This window comes from Varanus komodoensis, unplaced genomic scaffold, assembly GCF_004798865.1.
Source record: "Varanus komodoensis strain SLA01 unplaced genomic scaffold, ASM479886v1 scaffold1, whole genome shotgun sequence".
Taxonomy (NCBI): Eukaryota; Metazoa; Chordata; class Lepidosauria; order Squamata; family Varanidae; genus Varanus; species Varanus komodoensis.
This window is the reverse complement of record NW_025335268.1, coordinates 59,664,990-59,687,413: the sequence shown is the minus strand read 5'-3', so window position 1 is coordinate 59,687,413 and position 22,424 is coordinate 59,664,990. Positions and strand designations below refer to the sequence as shown.

General features: G+C 40.3%; 1 protein-coding gene across 2 annotated transcripts in view; it reads right to left on the bottom strand.

Moving 5' to 3' along the window:
• BVES (blood vessel epicardial substance) overlaps positions 1–20,884 on the bottom strand; it is a 63,045-nt gene extending 42,161 nt beyond the window's left edge. Inside the window, exon 1 of one of the 2 annotated variants that reach the window (XR_006414433.1) lies at positions 20,842–20,884. The gene's annotated coding sequence lies outside the window, so the exon portion shown is untranslated. Of the gene's footprint in view, positions 1–20,325; positions 20,358–20,841 lie in introns of those variants that run through there. The other variant, XR_006414432.1, reaches the window with a different exon arrangement.
• Between the last annotated feature and the right edge of the window lie 1,540 nt (positions 20,885–22,424).

Below are 22,424 nucleotides of genomic sequence, written 5' to 3'. Positions count from 1 at the left end.
TACTGTGAATACAAAGGTACACAGAGCACAGAAAACATCAGGTGTTATGTTTCAAATCTCTTACTGGTTTCTCAAATAGCAAGTTTTGAAGACACCTATTGTCTGAGCATTTGACCTGCTTCAGCTCACATTGCTTCTCCCAGCACCTCTAAATAAGACTCAGTGTAGGGAAGCATGCTGGAAATAGAGCAGGGAGACCCAGGTTCAAATATATGTTCCATCACAAAGACCTGAACCTGTTTAACCTACCTCTCAGAGTTGTTTATTATGTGATCTTGGCCAGCCTACCCTTACTTCCTAAAGCTGTTGTAAAGAAAGCTGTTTATGTTTTCTTGACCTCTCAGAAAGGATAATAAGTTAGCATAATAATACCTTTTTGCTTCCTGGTCCATCTAAGAAACCTCAACAATTTATATTCTCCCTGCTTAGCACAGCAACAATACTAGATTGCTATTATACAGTATACTTTTACACTTATCCTATATGGAGCTATGCATACATTTAGGGTGGATTTGATTTAAATCACTGGTCAGCCAGACTAGATAATGGTTTTCTACATAATCTGAATGCCTGCCTGCCTTACCTGTACATGGAGAAACTTCATTAAAATACTCACAAACCAAGTCTTTTTTACGGCCTGTTGCCAAAGTAGGTTTTCTCCTCCAGGGAAAGAATGATTTGATAAACCTCAAGTTATACACAAAAACAGCCAAAAACTTGTGCAGTAGTCTGCTCAAAAGGTTTCACTGCATTTGTATTGCTTGTCTCTCCCTTCTCACACTTAGCTTCTTGTGCAGCTCTATTCCACTCCTAACAATCTTTTTATATTCATTGAATTTTTTAAAACTTAGCACTTAAGTGGTAAGGGGATGATTTTGTGTACATAGATTTGCAAAGGAACAATGGGATTAAGGGTTTTTTTCCCCTCAACTCTGTATGTTTCTTTTATAACAGTTTTGCTGTGAAGAAGAGGCATGTGATCTCTGCAGACAGAAGTTCACAGTTTTGAGAATTGTAGAACCAACCATCTGTGATAATATCTTCAAGACAGAAAAATCACCCAATAATCTTACAGAAACTTCTGGAAGAGCATTGCATTGTGAACGGATTAATGGAATTCATTTACTAAAAAATTTGAACATTGCATGAATATACAGCCTCATGCTACATAATTAAAAGTGAATCCTTATTTCATGAATAGCCTTTGGACAATAATGTATCCTAAACAGACAATGTTCTTTAGATAGATTTTGTCCTCAAAAGCACTTTATTTAAAAAAATCCAATTTAGATAAAAATTATTTAAATAAGAAAATCCAATTTAAATAAAAAATCTGATTTTTTTGTTGTTTTAATCATTGATTTTTATCCACCCTGGTATATACTAGTTATTCTTTTTATTTATTATATATGGGAATTAAAATCCACCAATGATTTTCACATAAAGCATTCTTGGGTAGGGTGTTGGAATTCCAATTATGATGATAATTTCATTTCTGTTCTATGGCCAAACCTCTCTTAGTGACTCCCAACGCTTCATACATTACAGTACACAAATCCAATATAAACAGCATAAAACAGCCATATAAACACCAAGCAAGGTATCAGTGAGAACTATTTTAGTACAGCTAAACCTGTTTAAAAGTAGCTAACATAAATGCTGCATTACGTCATTAAATACCCTTAAATGCCATCAAACTCCCAGCTGCTTCCTTCCCACATGCATAACACTCTCCTGGTTCATAAGGTCTTCCAGCAACTTAATTTTTCTTCCATTTTTTATTTATTATCCATTTCATTTTTCAACTTTGTTTCATAATTTCCTCATCTTCCCTACAGTTTTTATTGAGAAGCACCCAAAAATCCGTTATTTTGTTAAGCGACATGTTACCTGGAAGGAAATGGGGGGGGGGGGGGGGCCTTAGGAGAAGAGCTAAAAGCAATCCCCAGAGAATCTAGACGCCTTGTACATCTTAAAGGAAACTGCTGGCTTCTCATGATCAACTTTCTGGTCATCCATTGTACTCTGATTGGCTCAATTCCTCAGTATAACACTAACAAATTACATATCTTGCCTCAGTAATACAACTACAGAAATTCCCACCATAGAATATTTTCTAACTTTCTTGTAGAAGCTCAAGAGAGAGCGAAAAAAGAATTTAATTTCTGTAAAGCTGTGAAAACCTGAAAACTCAATACTGTGTAAGCAGGCATGCTTCCCTGGCTCTTTTGTCACCTTTATTTAAAACAAATGCTAAAATCACACACACACTCCTCGTTATACTGCTCATCTGGACCAGTGGTGAGCAGATATGCAAAATCTCAGCTCCCATCTTTTCCTCACATCAAGAAGGAAAAAAGTGTTTGTTGTCTTCTCTCTTTCCTTAATATCTGACACCTAAAAAATCAATCTTCCAACATCCACCACAATCAATCTTAAAAAGAACTTGTTTTGTCTTAATTGCTAAATACTGGGAAGAAGGATCAAAGGAACAATCCAAATCCACAGGGACAGAAAAAAGATTCCTTTGACTCAGGGGGCACTTTTCCTGCTCAAAAGAGCAACCCCAACTTTTCTCCTCTATATCTCCCCTTCTGCTCCAGAGAAAGAGCTTGATAGAGCTCTCTACCCTTTTACAAGTCAGCAGATATAGAGGTAAATCTCTGCAGTATCTTCTATTTTCATTCTAAGAAGCTCAGACTCCAATTATTCTTTTTTCCTCCCTTTTCCCTAGTATTCCACCCTATTCTATGCACCCCAGTCCATCACGCTTCCAGTTTGACTGCAATGCTCATTACCTTCTGCCTTCTCAATATTATTGTGTGGTTCCAGTTCATTTTAAACCCTCTAAGTCTTTGGGGGTATCAGGCTTTGCTAAACATGCCCCAAAAGACCCCTCATTTATGTGTTTGGTTAACATGTATGTACTTTCCAGAACCTTCCCTGGAAAATGAAGTGACAAAGCTGATGCTGTTGTATTTCAGAGCCATCACGAGCAGGCAAGACACTCTGGAGTAGACCATAATGATACAGAAAGGAGCAGGCCGAAGAAGAGATAGACCAAATATGAACAATTCCATCAAGGAAGCTAGAGCTTTGCATTTGCAAGAGCTAAGTGGGGCTGTCAAGGGAAGGACAATTTGGAGGGCATTCATTCATAGGCCTAAGTCGGAGTTGACTTGACAGCATGTAAAAACATAAAATACCTGTCAAAGTAAATCAATGCATGCTTCATAACATTTGCCTAAATTAACTGGGGAGTTTCCTGGGGAGCCTGCCGGCAAATCTGACTGGCAGGGCAGAGGGCAGATCACCAGAGGCACAAAATGTGCAGAAGTTGAAAGAGCGTGAATCCAGGCAATCCCCACATTACGAATGTCCAAGTTACAAACAACCCATACTTATGAACAAGCTGCCATAGAGCCTATTAATTTTTAAAAATTACTGCGAAAAATCATCATTACCAGAGAGAGAGAAGCAGCAAAAGAGGAGAGAGGGAGGGTCTCCGAAGCATCACCACAGAGAGAGAGCAAGTGAAAGGGGAGAGAGGGAGGCCTCCACAGCATGCCTTCCTGCCCTGCCCATCCAGGAAATCTCTCCAACATGTCCTTGCTGCACAAAGGAGGCACTGTGGAGTTTGGAGGGAGACCCAAAGATATTTGCAGTTTTTCCACTTTCACGGGGGTCCTGCACCCCTAAAGCCTGCAACTGTGGAAGGATGCTATGTGTGATCTGCCTTGCATACAAATTTGACTTCAAGACAAATTTCTGTTTTCTCAGGAAAGGAACTCATTCATAACCTATATTTCTAAAGATAATGTATGCTGGGAGGACTACTGGAAATTTCTGAGCCTGCACATCCATTATGTACACTCATTACTACCTCTGGAATCCAATATGCTTTCAGGGCAAAGAGATAAGGCACCCACATCCCATTTCTTCTGGATACTTTTTTCATGCCAATCCCATCCCCATACTATATTGCTATCACTCTCAAATAAACTACACATCCTTTCCACTCAGAGTTCTGTGCTCTTATATCCTATCTTGCTGAAAACTCTCTCTTCCTCTCTTTCTCTGAGAATACACTGTGAGGGGGAATGCAGCTCCTTAATCCTTTATTCTGAAAAATCAAACCAAATGTTGTGAAAATGAATTGAGACTCACTGAGTTAGTAGAAGCTCAGAGTAATTTAAATGATAATCAATATTGAAAGTCTAAGCTTCCAAGTGACTAAATCTGGCAGACCAGCTCCTTGACTAGCCCCTGCATCATTGCCTCTGTTTAATGAAGACAAAATATCATCACTGTGCCTTCTCTGCCATTTTGAGCATTTGAAGGCAACAACTTAAACCTATCCTTATTTCATGAAGTTACCTTTTTTGACACAAGAGCATTGGAAGCAAATCAAGCAAACTTTAAAGGAACTGTTTTTAAGCGATTGTTAAGTGGCTTGTGCCTCCAGGAGAGACTATTTTATTTTATAATCCTTTATAGGCTTGTTCTTATGTTTTTTCTTTATTCAGTATAAACATTTCAGAGGTTTAGAAAGGTCTACCCACAAAGCACGGAAGCACTAGTACCGACAAACATAACCCTGATCGGAATGTATTGTGGAAAAATGAGTGGAAGGTTGAGAATCATGCTGACCCAATGTAAGCTAAGTTATATCTAGTTCAGTCTGAATTATTTCTATATAAAATGTTTAAAACTAGCAATTTAACATTTCATGGCATGGAGAGGAGATTTGCAGGAAGGAAACAGGGAATAGGTAGGGAAAGGTGCTAATCTGGCCCTGAAAATGCACTGCCCCAAATTTTAAAATATCTACTTTCCTATCTGAATTCTGAAACCAGATGTCAGTCCATCCAGGGAAACAGCAGATCTTAGGGGAATATTTAACAGTGAGAATTAAAAGGATAGTTCAGAAGACCTCAGTCCAGTTTGAACTACTAATCCCCTAGAATCGTCCTGTACTTATTTCAGGTAAAGATAATACAAAGTAGTAGAATACTTCACTTACATTATCTTAGTACCCTCACAACAATCCATTGAGGTAAGGTAGACCACTATTATTCCAATACTGCAAATAGAGGGCTAAATCTTATTTATTTCTTATTTATTCAGGCTTTCATATACCATCCTCCATAGCCAAATTGAACTCTAAGAATGGTTTTGAGAGATAGTTTACCTGTATTTATCCATCAAAAAGCAGTACATGGATTTATTACATTCACTGCCTCTCCTTTTAGCACATGCATTCAAACAGAGACCCTTTAAGTGTATGGTTTTGGAAGAATAGCTCATGTAGTCACACTGATGTAACAAAGAGTATTTCTAAGTGTTATAAAACCTCTCCAAATGGTAGTCTAGGCATAATCACACCAAGAATGTTTCCCAAAACTTCCTGTTTAATGTTAGGCTTTTTAAGCTGGTCTCAAAAAACATAAACTCAGAGAACTGGTACCAAATACATTACCAGGAATATAACAATCATTACAACAAGTCAGTTATCACAAGAAACTTTTATTAGTGACAAGTGTGGCTATACCCATCATATTACATGAATGCCTTAACCTATATAAATGCGTGTGGATCCTGCCAGAAAACACCTGTCAGGTTAAATCCACTGTAGTCTCTTGGAAGTTCATTAACACTATATACTATGCATATATATTTCTTTTTTCACAATTTCATAGATAGAAGCTTCTTCTTACCATACATCCTAGCAACCTTGGCATATGATTTTTTTTCTTTCCCTAAATCAAGAATTTTCACTTCAAAGAAGCAGTTTACAATTTCTCTTTTGCACTAAGGTCAACCGAAGCTGAATGAAAAAAAGGTAACTGAACCAGTGGATACGGGAATCCTGCCCAGCCTAAGACTGTGCACAAGTCCTGCTCATAATGCTCAAGTACAGTTTTGAACTGCATTTCGACATAGCTTCTTTGTTTAATGACAGAAATAAAATGACAGAAAGTGCCTTGAGGGCTTGTTAAGAATCAATTTGCTGAGAAATGCATATTCTGTTTTAGCAAAATCCTAAATAGTGCATCAGCAGTCAATCAATATACTAATTAATATTAATGTTGTATTAGAATATTTGGGAATAGACCCAAGATTGTCAAGATCTTAATGAAATCAATGAACACACTGAAACAGGACAAACTAAACAACTTGAGCAAAATAATACAAAATAATTCAGCCATAATTACATAAAAACCATAAAACAGAAGTAGTGTGCCAAGTTATTCAGAGCTTGTTAGAAATATTGATTTAGCTTTCTTTTCTGTGTTGAAAAAATGTCTACACTGATCATTTATTATTTCCAGACACTTGTCAACATCCTAATTGGCAGAAGGTACTTAAAGGAAATCACCATTCTTGGAACTGAATTGCAAGTCAAAAATCTCATGTTGCTTCAGTCAAAAGGAACATCTAAACAAAACTGCCTTCAGTACAAATTGAGTACTCCCTGGGAAACCAGCATCTGTTGCCTAGTATAGGATAGTGCTGATGGTGAATATGAATACTTCCATTCAGCCCGAAATGCCTGATCCTGCTTAGTCTTGGAAGGTAGGCAAGGGCTGTTTAGAATCTCAGTGGGAGACCTGTGTCCTGCACTGAGTAGAGGTCCTGATGGCCTTCTAGGCCTTTTCCAACTGTATGAATATATGATTCACCTATGTCAAACACTAACAAGAGTAGCCTGAATTGATCAAGAACAGGGGTCCTCAAACTTTTTCAACAGGGGGCCAGTGGAAAGGCAGTGGGTGCGGGCTGGTGAGGCAGGAGTGCCTGTGGGCGCAGGCCGGTGAGACGATGGCAGGCAGCAAGGCAGTGGCTTGCTCGCTCGGAGATCTCCCAGCGAGTCCAAAATGATCTTTGTGTAAGCCGCTGCCTGGAGCCCAAAACCTCCAAGGTAGGCCGGATAAATGGACATGGTGGGCCAGATTCAGCCCGCAGGCCATAGTTTGAGGACCCATGAGCTAGAAAAAGTGTGTTGTGTTCAAATCTTGTTGAACTCCATGGGACATACCACTTGCAACTGACGTTGGTTCCATTGATCTCAACAGGAGCGATGCAAGATGAACTACTTTGGATGGAGGCTAGTATGTTCTAAAGAATATGTTAATCAATACAGCAAGGAAGAGTTAAAGAAGTATTCTGCTCAAGTGTCCATACTACTACTGATACAAGCAAATCCTACTTAGCCATTTGTTGCAATCCAATTTAAACTCTCTTACATCCAACAGTAAAAACAAAACAAAACAAATGTTAACAAAACCAATGATATCACTCTCCTAATACCAAGTGAGTAGGTAGAATCACATTTTGTTCCTATAAAAGATGGTATGCAAGCATTAATCACTTCTTCCTTAATCTAGTCAATTATTACCATTTTGCATAGTGTGATATGATGTCTGTTGTGGACACTTAACTTGTTTACAGAGTATACAAAAGGAGTAACATTTTCATCATAAAAGGAGTAACTTAAACAAAGGGAAATGTTCACTTTCTCTACAGATCAGAAACTCCAGGAAGACACTTTAAATACAAGCTTCAATTTGTATACATGGCACTCTATCACATATTCGAAGTAGAATATTTTAGCTAAGATTTTCATCCTTGTGTTAATTATGCACTTGAAATTAATTTTAAACAAAATGACTTTCATACCAATATGATTAGGATATGCTAGTGTCATTCTCCTTTAGTTAAATTAAACAGTGAAGTCAAGGAAAGCAGCAAATCTCAGTTACTTGCTCAAGGATACTCCTATTGATTTCTATGTGTTTTTTAATTAAAGGGCTGATCAATCTAAATGCATGTTCTGATATTTGAAAAGCTGAGATGCTACTGTATTCTATCAAGAACAGATTAACTAGATGCAGTGTGTTTTTGTTAGAATTACATGTGTGCTACATCTGCACATTTCATGTAATCACCACAGATTAACCAGTTCACTAAAATTAAATTCCTTTTCCAGTTATTTATTTGTATGCTAATTACTATAATTAAATCTCTAAGCATTTTACATTAACACACAAATACATAAATCATTAAAAACATTAGTTACAATAGAACAGACCCAAGTCTTTGCAAACAGGTACAGTGGTACCTTGGTTCATGAACTTAATCCATTCCAGAACTTTGGTCATGACCCAAATTAGTTGTGAGTCAAGTTAAATTTCCCCGTCCCATAAGGTTCAATGTAAATAAGGTTAATCAGTTCTGTAACTATTTTTTTAAATCAGAAAAATGTGAAGCGAAGTGACAAAGAACAACAAAGATCGCGGCCATCTCCCCCCTGCAACCCGAGCACAAGCGCGGCCATCTCCCCCCGCCCCCCAGCACAACCACAATCACGCCCATCATTCCTGCATGCACCTGTCATCCTGGCACACTCAGTGGTGGGGGGAGATGGGCGCGATTGTGGGCGCACTGGAGGAAGGAGAGACAGGCGCAAATGGGACGCCCTGGGGGAGGAAGAAATGGGCACAAAGGTGGGCACGCTGAGGGGAGAGACAGGTGGAATCGTGCTGGGGGGGAGATGTACGAGATCGAGGTTGTGCTTCTGCAGGAAAGATCGTGACCATCTCCCCCTGCCCCCAGGACAATCGCGGCCATCTCCCCACTCGGGAGGCGGGGGGAGATGGCCACGATCACAGTCGCCACCCAATGCAGAGTTCGCGACCTAAGTGAAATTTTTATGAAATTTTTGTTCGCGCCCCGATTTGAACTGAAGCGTTTGTGAGCCGAGGTACCACTGTACATTTGAAATTCTGCAGCTTTGTCTCTTATGCCATGTATGGGAGAGTCTTCCAGAAGATGGATGCCACTACTGGAAAGGCCTGCTTTCATGATATTACCTGATAACACTTTCTTGAAATGACCAATAAAGTTTCCTCTGAAGTTCTCAGAATTTGACTATAAGGGAAGTTAGTCTGCTAGGTAACCTGGACCTGTGTTATTGTTATTTAGACAATAGAACCCAGAACACAGGCAGATAGTGCAAACATAGGTGTATTATGTACACACCTACATGCCCCTCTGAGCATCCTAGCCTACTACATTCTGCATTAGTGGCAGCGTCCAAACTAAGCACAGGAGCATTCCCACACAGCATGTACCACAGTATTCCGGTTGGAAGGTTACCCATGCATGGATCACAAGTGATAGGCTGTTTTTTCCCAGAACAGATATATAACCCAGTCCCCAGACCTGGGAAATGTCTCCATCTTACCAGGATCCAGCTTCAACTTATGAGAATATCATCAGTAGAGTGATGCCAGCCTGCCCAACCTCTCCTCATGACTGCTCACAGTGGCTTCATACAGAGGTTAAACAGCAGTGGGGACAACAAAGTTGCCTGTGGCAAGTCACAAGTCAAGTGCCATAGGCTTGACTCATAGTCAATCTCACAATAGCCCTGTGAGCTAGGTTAGACTAAGAGCCAATTAATGGGTCAAAGTTCCTAGTAAATGTAATGGAATTATTAGAGACTTGAACCTAGATTTCCCCAGTTCCAGTCCAACACTCTAACCACTGCACCACACTGGCCTTTTCTGCAGTAAACTAAGATTTTCTTTTCATGGGGCAGGCAGGCAATTTGGAATTTTCTAAATCAGACCTTATATATAAGAGATACAACTTTGTTTTGTATAGCAATCCATCCCAGAAAGCCTTAATGGTAAAATTCTAGAATTATGTCAGAAATGTGTCAAGCTTATTCATGAATAACATTAGACCCAAATAGCATCTTAGGGTAGTGAACTATAAAGAAATGAATTTATATGTTGCCCTTTTCTGCTTAATTTTTAACTTTAACAGTAAATAGATCAGTGTATATATTATAGGATAGCATTATACAGAATTCTAAATTGCTTCCTTCATTCACTATTTTTATCGCTTTTGGCATCTATTTTATATTGCTACATATTTATAAAAATATTTCTTTGTCTACCTCTGGAATATGTTTTTTCAAACTCATTTCTATTATGGTATAATATTGCTGTGCATCCTGTGTTAGCACTTTTGGAATAGTCAAGTATGAATTTAATGGATCTGAATGATAGAAGGATTTCATTACACTTTGCCAAACCCATTAGAAAATATATCCATCCTCATTGTTTCAATAAAACACTTCGTTTTCAAAAAGTAGTTAGAACTCAGGCACATGGACAGACAAATTCAAAGCTATTTTTCAGCTCTGGTAATGTACTTTGCCTGAACCCTGCAAACACAGTACGTTGCATAACTGTACAATATTGCCCAGGCCATTTGCTTATTGATAAATTATGTTCATAAGCTTTTCTAACTTGTGTGTGTTAGAAACACAAAGTGGTTTTGTTTTTTAAGCAATAATTTGCATGTGTTTAATCTCAAAGAAAAGATATACAAAAGTAAAGAAAGAAACATTCTCTATGCTCCAAAATATATGACAATTATTAGAAGTTATGGGATTAATATTTAAGTTGAATGTAGAAAAAGCTCATAATTGTCAAAAAGACAGATCGTGCAATTCTACACAGATTTATTCAACAGTAAGTCAGTCTCACTGACTTTAATGATGCTGTCTCGTCTGCACAGGACTGCATCCCAACAGTGGTGAAATAGGGGAATGAAAGAAAGAGTACAAGCTCTGTTTACTAAGAATAATGCATTAAAATACAGTGAAAAACAACCTCTAAAGTTGTAAAGTAACTTTTATATAATGGTTAGTTGAAAATACTTGCTTAAGGACATTCAGTATCTTCTGGTTACTAGCAACTGATTATGCTTTACTATTACCTAGACTGAAACTATGTTGTAGCTTCTGCATATTGATGCTGGTTCACAAACCAGCAGCACCTGATTGAGTGTCTGCCTTCACACCTTTTTTCACACATATACAGCTTCACATATACTCACACTTTGCACATGCCTTTGCACAGCGGCCAATAAGAAATTAGTACAAGAAATTCATTGAAGTTCCCAGTACACCATTCTCATAAGAACATAAGAAAAGTTGAACTTTTATGACCTTCCAACACTACTACTCTATCATTCTTTGCAGGCAAATTATAATATGAGCCTGTAATTGGTTAAAATACACATTTCTGAACAGAATTTGACATATCTACATAATAAAACAAAACTAGACAAGTCTAGCTATGACCTGTTAGTCAGTTGTAAGCATCTGAGCAATATTTTATGAAACTATTTTGTTCTAGAGTTAAAGTTTAAGATCTAAAGTTGCTATGGCTTTCCTGCAATTTGGATAGTTGCTATGCTTTGGAATTTTACAGCTTTTTGCAACATAACACCTGCCTTATATTTTAGTAAAATAGATCTTCACAGAATTCTGTGGGATAGATACCAAGAAGTCAATGTTGTTTATTTTGCATTTATTTTAAATTTATTTGCCAGGCTTAACACATTTTGTTATGTTGCAGCCTTTAAATAAATCCATAGGAGCTACAAGATGGCATTCACATGCTTACTTGTTTCACTCATTTTTGTCCTAAAATAAATGAACAATTAACTTTTATCAAGGTTTTGTGCTGGGTCACCTGGAGACACAAGGCACCACAAGGTTAGTAACTGCAACTTACTGAAGTGCTCAAATACCTATGCTAAAAGGCTTCAGAGTTCCCCAACGAAGCTATTTAAGCACGTATCAAATGCCAAAAAGTGCAATAAAGTGAGATGTCTCAAAAGTATTAGTTCAAAGTATCAGTATCACAACTATCTGCCATACCCATCTTAAACATTTGTGTCTGTATATGTACCTATAATTTTTTTTTTTTTTAGTTCTGTATTCCATTCAATAGTCAAACCTCTCTGGGTAGAGGTTTCAAAGCCAGAAAATTCACAATAACATACAATATAAAGGCCAAAGTTTCTATATAAAATTAATAACCAAAACAGACCAAGGAGTGCAACATTTAAAATAAAATGTGATTCAAAACAGAAACTGCAAAACCAAAACTAAAAGATAATGAAGATGACATCATCAAGTACCTTCATTAGGCATTCCAAATTCTGAATGAGGAAAGTCTGGATGCTACTGCAACCTATCCTGCACCCTATATCAGTCGATTTACTTAATTTGTATAATTTGGTCTGCTTTCTCTAGTCATGTTGGTCCTAAAATCTTTGTTGATGGTTCTTCTGCGATTTCATCAAGTGTTGCCTACAGGACACACTTTCAAACTTTTCTCTCATCTCCTCTCTTTTCTAAAAGAAGCTCAAGCACTCAAGATTCGGAATTCTGAACCCAGCATAAATTCTATGATTTCCCTGCACTTGCAAAGATTTGCACTTCATATCTAAGCCCTGCATATAATTTGTTTAGCTGTATTGATTCCCAATCTCAGGACTTCGTTTATTGCAGCAACAAACTTTGGAGGCCCAAGTTTAAGCTGTTTGTGCACCACAGCTTCAGCTAAGTGTACATCTCCGAAGTCCTTGACCAGCACTGCTCCCTTCTATCCACATTGCCGAGAGGCCCAAGGGTAACCAGCTTAGTCAATTCTAGCAAAGCCTAAGCTGGAATAGTACATTTCTTCCCTGTTATTTCCACTATTAAATAGGTAAGGCCTGGCACTTCAAGAAGGACTTCTGGCATTTCAAGAACACTGCAAAAACTAAGATAAAATCCTGGATTTTTCTACCTTCAAAGTTAAACTTCTTTAATGTAAGCCTTGCTCAATATGGTACTCTGCAGATGCTTTGGACTATAACTCCTAGCATTTCTGACCACTGGACAGGCTGGTTAGGGGTGGTAGGAATTGATTTGAAACATTTGGAAGGATCACTGCCTTGTCGTGGCAAAGGGGCTTGCGTAGCTCAATGAAGCTATGGGCTATGCCTTGCAGGGCCACCCAAGACAGACAGGTGATAGCAGAGAGCTCTGACAAAACGTGATCCACTGGAGAAGGAAATGGTAACTCACTCCAGTATCTTTGTCATGAAAATCCCATGGACAGTACCAAAAGGCAAAAAGATATGACACTGGAAGATGAGCCCCTCAGGCCAGAAGGTGTCCAATATACTACTGGAGAAGAGCGGAGGGCTAGTACTAGTAGTACCAGAAAGAATGAAGTGACTGGGTCAAAGCCGAAAGGACACTCAGTTGCAGATGTATCTGGAAGTGAAAGGAGAGTCCGATGCTGTAAAGATCTATACTCCATAGGAACCTGGAATGTAAGATCCATGAATCAAGGCAAGCTGGATGTGGTCAAACAAGAGATGACAAGACTGAACATCGACATCTTAGGAATCAGTGAACTAAAATGGACAGGAATGGGTGAATTTAATTCAGATGACCATCAGGTATACTGCTACAGGCAAGAATCCCTCAGAAGAAATGGAGTAGCCTTCATAGTCAATAAAAGAGTAGGAAAAGCAGTACTGGGATACAACCTCCAAAATGACAGAATGATCTCAGTTCGAGTCCAAGGAAAACCATTCAACATCACAATAGTCCAAGTCTATGCCCCAACCACTGGTGCTGAAGAGGCTGAAGTTGACCAGTTCTATGATGGCCTACAACATTTTCTAGAATTAACACCCAAAAATGTCTTTATCATTATGGGGGATTGCCAAAAGATAACCGGAATAACTGGCAAGTTTGGCCTTGGAGTACAAAATGAAGCAGGGCCTAGGCTGGTAGAATTTGGTCAAGAGAATATGATGGTCATAGCAAACACTCTTTTCCAACAACCCAAGAGACAACTCTACACATGGACATCACCAGACGGTCAACACAGAAATCAGATTGACTATGTGCTCTGCAGCCAAAGATGGAGAAGCTCTATACAGTCAGTAAAAACAAGACCAGGAGCTGACTGTGGCTCAGATCATGAGCTTCTCGTTGCAAAATTTAGGCTTAAATAGAAGAAAGTAGGGAAAAGCACTAGGCCACTCAGGTATGAACTCAATCATATCCGTGATGAATATACAGTACAGGTGACAAATAGATTTAAAGAATTAGATCTGACAGACAGAGTGCCTGAAGACCTATGGACGGAGGTTTGCAACACTGTACAAGAGGTGGCAACTAAAACCATCCCAAAGAAAAAGAAATGCAAGAAAGCAAAATGGCTGTCTGAGGAAGCTTTACAAATAACTGAGGAAAGAAGGGAAGTGAAGGGAAGCAAGAGAGAAAGAGAAAGATACACCCAACTGAATGCAGAATTCCAGAGAATCGCTAGAAGAGATAAGAATGCCTTTGTAAATGAACAGTGCAAAGAAAACAATAGAATATGGAGGACCAGAGATCTCTTCAAGAAAATTGGAGATATGAAGGGAATGTTTCATGCAAAGATAGGCATGATGAAGGACCAAAATGGCAGGTACCTAACTGAGGCAGAAGAGATTAAGAAGAGGTGGCAGGATTACACAGAGGAACTATACAAGAAAGAGCTTAACGTCCTGGATAACCACGATGGGGTGGTCACTGACCTCGAGCCAGACATCCTGGAATGTGAAGTCAAATGGGCCTTAGGAAGTCTGAGCAACAACAAAGCTAGCGGAGGTGACAGTATTCTAGCTGAGCTATTCAAAATCTTAAAAGACGATGCAGAAAAAAGTACTACACTCACTATGCCAGCAAACTTGGAAAACTCAACAGTGGCCACAGGATTGGAAAAAGTCAATTTACATTCCGAGCCCAAAGAAGGGCAATGCCAAAGAATGTTCAAACTACCACAAAATTGCACTAATTTCACATGCTAGCAAAGTTATGCTCAAAATCCTACAAGCTAGGCTCCAGCAGTATGTGGACCAAGAACTACCAGAAGTACAGGCAGGATTTCGAAGAGGGAGAGGAACTACAAATCAAATTGCCAACATATGCTGGATCATGGAGAAAGCTAGGGAGTTCCAGAAAAACATCTACTTCTGCTTCATTGACTATGCTAAAGCCTTTGATTGTGTGGATCTCCACAAATTGTGGCAAGTTCTTAAAGAGATGGTAATACCAGACCATCTTATTTGTCTCTTGAGAAACCTTTATGCGAGTCAAGAAGCAACAGTGAGAACTGGACACGGAACCACTGATTGGTTCAAAACTGAGAAAGGAGTTCAGCAAGGCTGTGTCCTGTCACCCTGCCTATTTAACTTATTTGCAGAGCACATCATGAGAAAGGCGGGGCTAGATGAATCACCAGTTGGAATTAAGATTGCTGGGTGAAATATCAACAGCCTCAGATATGCAGATGATAAGACTCTAATGGCAGAAAGTGAAGAGGAACTAAAGAGGAACTAAAGGGTGAAGAAGGAGAGTGCAAAAGTTGGCTTGAAATTCAGCATTAAGAAAACTAAGCTCATGGCATCCGGTCCTCTCACTTCCTGGCAAATAGATGGGAAAGAAACGGAGGTAGGGACAGATTTTATTTTCCTGGGCTCCAAGATCACTGCAGTCGAGGACTGCAGCCAAGAAATTAAAAGACGCTTGCTCCTGGGCAGGAAAGCTATGGCAAATCTAGACATCATACTAAAAAGCAGAGACATCACCCTGCCAACAAAAGTGCATATAGTCAAGGCTATGGTTTTCCCAGTTGCAATGTATGGCTGCGAAAGTTGGACCATAAAGAAGGCTGAGCGCCAAAGAATTGAGGCCTTTGAATTGTGGTGCTGGAGGAGACTCCTGCGAGTCTCCTGGACCGCAAGGCAATCAAACCAGTCAGTCCTAGAGGAGATCAACCCTGACTGCTCTTTAGAAGGCCAGATCCTGAAGATGAAACTCAAATACTTTGGCCACCTAATGAGAAGGAAGGACTCCCTGGAGAAGAGCCTAATGCTGGGAACAATAGATGGCAAAAGAAGAAGAGAACAGCAGAGAATGGGGTAGCTAGATGGAGTCACTGAAGCAGTTGGTGTGAGCTTAGGTGGACTCTGGGGGATGGTGGAGGACAGGAAGGCCTGGAGGAATGTTGTCCATGGGGTCGCAATGGGTCGGACACGACTTCGTGACTAACAACAGCAACAAAGTAGGGAAAAGCTGGTTAATATGATACCTGTCCACTGCTCATACAGGTAGATCAATTTCCTCAGCAATATGCACATTTCCCATCTCTCATGTGTTATTTCTATACATAAGAGAGCTTGTGTCACAAAAATGAAGTATGGGCAGTGACTTCCCAAATGCTAGTGGAAATGGGGTTTTGAAACAGTGTAGGACTTCCTAGCTTCCTTTTCTCATGTTTATTCTTTCCCTTTAAGAAACAAAGGGTTTCAGCTCTTTGGTTGCTGTCTGGAACAACCTTTACATGTTTAGACAACCCCCAGCATATCCCAGCCAGCCATAAAGTACTTATCTGATAAGAATCCAGATGAAGATCTGGGGTTATACGTGCACTATTGTCACACACAAAAGCAACAACCCAGTCTCAATTTTGTGTTGGTCATTTCATATGAGTTCTCCCACCCCCACCAAATTTATAAACAAGTCACACCCAGACAGCATATTGACAAGAATTTTGGGATCCCAGGTTTCCCTAGTGACATCTTTATGACATTACCAGGTGCTCTGAAATTCAATATTACAAGAGGATTCTAAATAAAACACTAGGAACAGAGTGAATGCTAAGTTTGGTGTATACAAACCTAAAAAGCATACCTGACTTTGTAGGCTACCCTCACAGACTGTAGTTGTTTACATAACTTTATTTTATATACCGTGTGCTTTTTTGTACAGTACTGCATATCAGTTAAGAAGATGCAACATAAAATATGCTAGCAGTAACATCCAGTCTGTTTTCTAACCTGGACTCACTTTAACGTTTTCCAGACCTTATAATAATTCATCAGAAGACATATTCCTTGTGCATGCACTAAAGAAAATGTACCTTAGGTTAAGGGGAAAATACTCAAATAAAAGTTATGCCCTTTAACCTGAATGTCCAGTTGCAAATATGATAATTGCAGTAACACATGGATCAAGTCTTCCCTGTCTTCCCACCTTCTGGCAAATTAGGAACTATAGCTACTCTTCTGTATTTGAAGATCAGTCTCCACCTAATAATAAACTGGTAGAACTATTCTGAGAATTTGGTTGTTAAAGGGTTATTCTGGGATAGGCAGGCTATGTCCCAAGATGATATATCAGTTGTGTGTGGAAACCACACAGAATAAGTAGGGAAGATGCAAACTTTGAACCAAAGAAATTAGTTTCAAATAAAAGGCACATTTCTGTGGCACAAGAAAAAAAAACCCCAAGGAAATTTGGTGTAGCAAAGATAACATTTTCCTGTCAAAGTAATATAAAGCTTTACAATGGCTGCATGTAGACAGCATTCTAAACTACACTTTAATTCAGCATTTCTGACTATTAGCGATACTGCCAGGCAGTCGGAATTTAAATTATCTGGAGAGCAACATTATTCCCCTCCCTAGTTAAGTGTAACATGAATGAGCTGAACGTCCCCTAAGTTAACATACTACCCCACCCCCATCCCTTCTATTTATGGTGAGGAAGAAACTATGGTTTCTGATTTTGTTTAATCACAGTTTGTTGTTTCAGCTGAATAAACCATGATTACCGTTAACTATGGTTGACTTAACCCTTCCCAAACCTGATGCTCTCCAAATGTTTTTAACTACAATTCCCATCAGCATGTTTAGTGATCAGGGATGCAAGGACTTGTAGACAAAGGGCACCAAAGCTGGGTATGGGTAGTTTATTTGTTTGAAACAAGCCAACTTTAAATGATACATTTATATATCTATTTGGGAATAAAATATTATGAATGATGCTTTTTAATGGAATTTGAATAGGAACCATTTGACAAGAACTGTTTATCTCAAATTCTGTCACAATATGTTGGATCTGTGGAAAAAGAGAAGCCCGAGAACCATAGCAGTATGCATACAAGCAGCTTCTGCTACTGAATCTCTGATTTTTGTTGCTAGTAGATTTTTCCCAGAGAAGTATGTGCTTCTGATGAAACCATCCCTTGGAGGCTTTTCTGAGGAACGTGTGTCTCATCATCACCATCATCATCATCACACCACCAATATGGTTGGTACTTTATGAAATACAAGAGGACAAGTCTCAAGGGAAATAGGGTAAGAACACAAGGTTATTTCTGCCCATGTAGCCTTAGCGCAAGCTCCTAGTTTCCATTAACCTTATTGTAAATCCAAGTTGGAATATGCACAGTTCTCAACGTTTACTTATGTAACCCTATCATATCAAGCAGTATACGTAATAAAACAAAATTAGGAAATTAAAAAAATAAACTATGGAACCACTAACTACTGATTTTTTTAGTATGCTACCCAGGTTGGGTATTGTGCAGCCTATGGGGATTAAAAATGCTGTCCAGAGCACCAAAATGGACACATTTAGCTTGTAAATGACCGATTTTTACTTCCCCCTTCCCAGAGTAAAAATGGCCCCTAGACCTCAAAAGTTTCTCACCCTGCCTATATATACTTAGTATTTATTTATTTATAACATTTGTATGCCACCCAATTGTGCCACAGCACAAGATAAAAACACAATAAAACATAATAAAACCAATAACACATTAAAAACAAAAATAAAATACAGCAAAAAATACAAAACAAAGGTCTTATGGCAATTAGTTATTAAAATCTTTTTTAAAAAGGAAGGTCTTCGCCTGGTGCTGAAAACAAAGCAAGGAAGGCACCAGGCGAATCTCCTTGGGGAGAGCATTCCAGATATGGGGATCAGCTGCACAAAAGGCCCTCCTATTACCAGCCATCCCTCTCACCTCCTTAAGGGGTGGCTCACACAGGAGGCCCCCCTGTGTAGATCTCAAAGGCCAGGTAGGCACATACGGGTGCAGGCGCTCCCTAAGAAAGCCGGGACTAAGCCCCACTGAATTCAGTGTGGCTTATTTGTGAGTAAACATCCACAGGTTTTCACTCTCAAACTGCTATTTAGAACTTCAGAACTACATTTTGTACTTTTTAATTTTTCTTTCTATTCCTACCAGGTTCCCAAAAACGTAACTCGAGAACATTTTTACTGCTCAACAATGAACAATAGCTGATCATAGCTACAGTAGATTTCCTTCACCATACTCCACAAATGCTGGAACGGGGGGCAAGGTGCTTTGGGAGCCCTGAGCCTCTACAACCACTAACATTCTTCAGTCACCCTTTAAGAACTGTACCTAAAACAACACAGAAAATACATCTGTTTTAAGGACTGAAACACCAGCTCTCTGTACTCTTTTTCAATCTTGAGCACCAATCTGCAAAGTTGGAATATGGCCACATTTCTTATTTTTGAACATATACCCTGCCTTCCTTCCATCATGAAAGCCGCATACATGAATTTCACAAGTGGCTTCCAATTCAACCACCTGACAAAGACTTCCTTAGCATCCAAAAGACAATTCCATTATAAACAATCAGATCATGTTCTTGCCCCATATGCCTTCTATCTAGAAGGCAGTAGAGATTACTTCAGAGTAAGCATGCATAAAACCAGACTACAAGTGAAACTTACTCAGGCCAGGACTTGTTGTACCTTAAAGCCTAAGAGGTTTATTATGGCATACATGTTGCACCATGAAAGCCTATGACATAATAAACATATTAGCCTTTTAAGGTGCTACAAGGGTCTTTCCTGTTTTTGGTGCAACACACTAAGATGGTTCTCTTTCTGGAAGTTGTTTAAGAAGAGTGAGATAGGACTTAAGTAGGATTTTTGACTGGCTAGAAACAAGTTGTAGGAATAGAAACTTGGTAGTATGGATATACATTTTGGGGTGCTTCAAAGATTATTTTGGAATCCGGTGTCCCATGCATTTCCTTGTAATAGTAGGACTAATGTGACCCAACTGGGAACTAATTACAGCCATATAACTTTGAGCACGCACAAAGTGCCATTTGCACCCCACTTTTTTCCTGCAGGCAAAGAGGATCTGAGCTTAGACAGGTTCACATCAGCGGACATCCGGGCTCGCCCACCTCTTCTTTTAGAAAATGAAAACGAGCAAGAAGGGCTAACAAAGTTCAAGGTGCAGCTAACTTAAATGCTGATCGTGGCTCCTACATATCTGAACTAATTTTCCCACGGCTGGCCAGTTATAACCCTAAATTAATGAACATATCGAAGTCATGTTTGCTTTATGTAACCCTCCTCCAATAGCGAATAAACATGCCCATTTCACTAGACTCGGACTGAATTCTCCTGCTCTTCTTACATTTCATCTCTCCCCTTCGTTGCACAACTGAGGGAGAAACAACTCAAGTGCCCTGAATGGCAACCAGCCCAGTTTAATCGCCCGACAGCAGACGGAAGGGGCCGATCAGAACCGTTTACCACAGCATCCTCACCCCACTCCCATTCCTTCTTACTCCGAAGTAGAGACCACCGAGAACTGGCGTGCACTGCTGCCGCGCGCGCGCGCACCGGCTGGACGCCCGAGCAGTTCTGTGCGTGGGAGTGCGGGGCGAATAAGACGGGAGCGCAGACGGACGGGCTTCAAGAGCCCCCGAGTTCCGTCCCGGCACCTCTTCTATCCCTTGCCAAACGTATTAAGGAAGACTTCTTGCGCGCCTCAAAGAAGCTTCTCCCTCGGCACGCAGCCCTTGCTCATCAGCGCTTAGCGTTCAAGGGGCCACCAAGTTCAGCGGGCGGGGCTTCTAGGCAGCCCTAATTCCAGAACACCTTCCCAAAAGAAAAAAAAAGCCTCATAGAGTCTCCATAGGGATGGAGGGCGGCGTCCGAACGCTCGCTGGGCATCGCTTGCCCGCCCCTGCAAAGTGACAGGGACGGCACCAGAAACGGGGACCCGCCCCGCTCCACCCTGCCCTGCCATTGTCTCCCGGGGGTGGGGGGAAATCCCCGCGCCCTTTTCCCTCCGTCCTTACCTTCTTCCTTGCTCCAAGTTTGGCTGCCAAGTGTCGGAGAGGCGCCCTGCCTCGCCTGCCGCGCCAGTAGCCGACGCCGATGGGTTGGGCAGCCGAGGCGTTGACTAAAATAGGCAGCAGTCAGCCACCACGAGGCAAGCCGCGGGCGGCACCAGTTTCGGGGTCAGCCTCGGAGCGGGCGGAGGTGGAGGGAGATAAAAGAGCGACCCTCAGCGCGCAGGCGCTGCCCACAACTTCTGCCACCGCGCGAAATGACCTCGGTGGGATTCCTTTGCCGCCGACGCTTCTCGTGCGGCGCCTGCGGGACTCGAAGAAGAATCTGCAATTTGCCTGGAGGCCGGGATCTCTGACAGTGGCGCATGACCGATTCCTGTCTTTGTGAACCCGCGATTATGGGGGGGGGGGGGGGGTGAATCCCTTACCGTGGAATTGAGGTCCATTTATAATGATGCAAGAGTACCTCTGCACATGTGCAGAAGGTAGCGTTTTCCATGCTGAATTACCTTAGCCTGCTGTTACTGCTGAGCTTCCATGACAAGACTGTCTCCTCTACTGCATTAAAGACATTAATAATTGCTGTCTGGTTCTTTTCCTTTTGCTTCTTCCTTATCACTCAACATCTTCTTCGTATTCCCTCTCATTTGAGGCCTTATCTTTTTTTCAGCAATGTTGCTCTACATGCAGGAAGGAAGGCTATTTTACTTTTGCAGATCACCTGCACTATTTCACAGCAAAAATGGTAATACTTGCTTGAACCCACAGCACTTTAATACTCTTAAGAAATAAATACTTTGGGCAAATAAAGGAATTGATTGGCATCTGCGCTGCCTGCTTCTGCTGTGGTGATGTTTTGATACTGAAGTGTGGAAAAAAACAGTATCTGTCCTTGGCTGATGCAAGGCCTCTTCAGTTCTTTAAAAATTCTTCATACAGGAATTAAAAAGAACCTTTAGTTTTAAAGAAGCACTGTCAGCTGTATCTAAGGGAGGATTCCCAGAGGAATTCATGTTTAAATCATGTTGAAGTCTCAGCAAAAGTTAACAGTTCAGAGATTTTAGCACACTGAAGGTTGTATTAATGTTCTGAGCTGAAGAAAAGTTCAGACCAAATTCCTCTTCTGCCCACATCTTGGAGCTCAGAGTGGTCAATCAGATGCCTATGAAAAGACCACTAACAGGACACGAATGGAAGAGCACCTTTCTGCTCGAATTTTCCAACAGCTAGTAGGAAAAAGTAGGCACACCATCTCAAACATGAAGTAATATGTAGACATCATAACTAGTAGCCAGTGATAGCCTTTTTCCCCTTTAGCTTGCCCAATGCCCTTTAAAAGCCATTCAAGCTGGTGAGTGTTGCTACATCTGGTGGTAGTGCATTCTCCAGATTAATTATACTCTTTTTCTCCATCATGAATCTACTCAGCTTCATGGGATGATCCCAGATTTTAGTATACTGAGAGGAAAAAAAACAGCTTACCTCTATCCACTTTCCCCATACCATGCATCATTTTATAAACCTTTTTCATATGCTTTCATGTTGCCTTTTTAAAAAAACTAAAAAGCTATGTTCTCTCTTGCTCATAA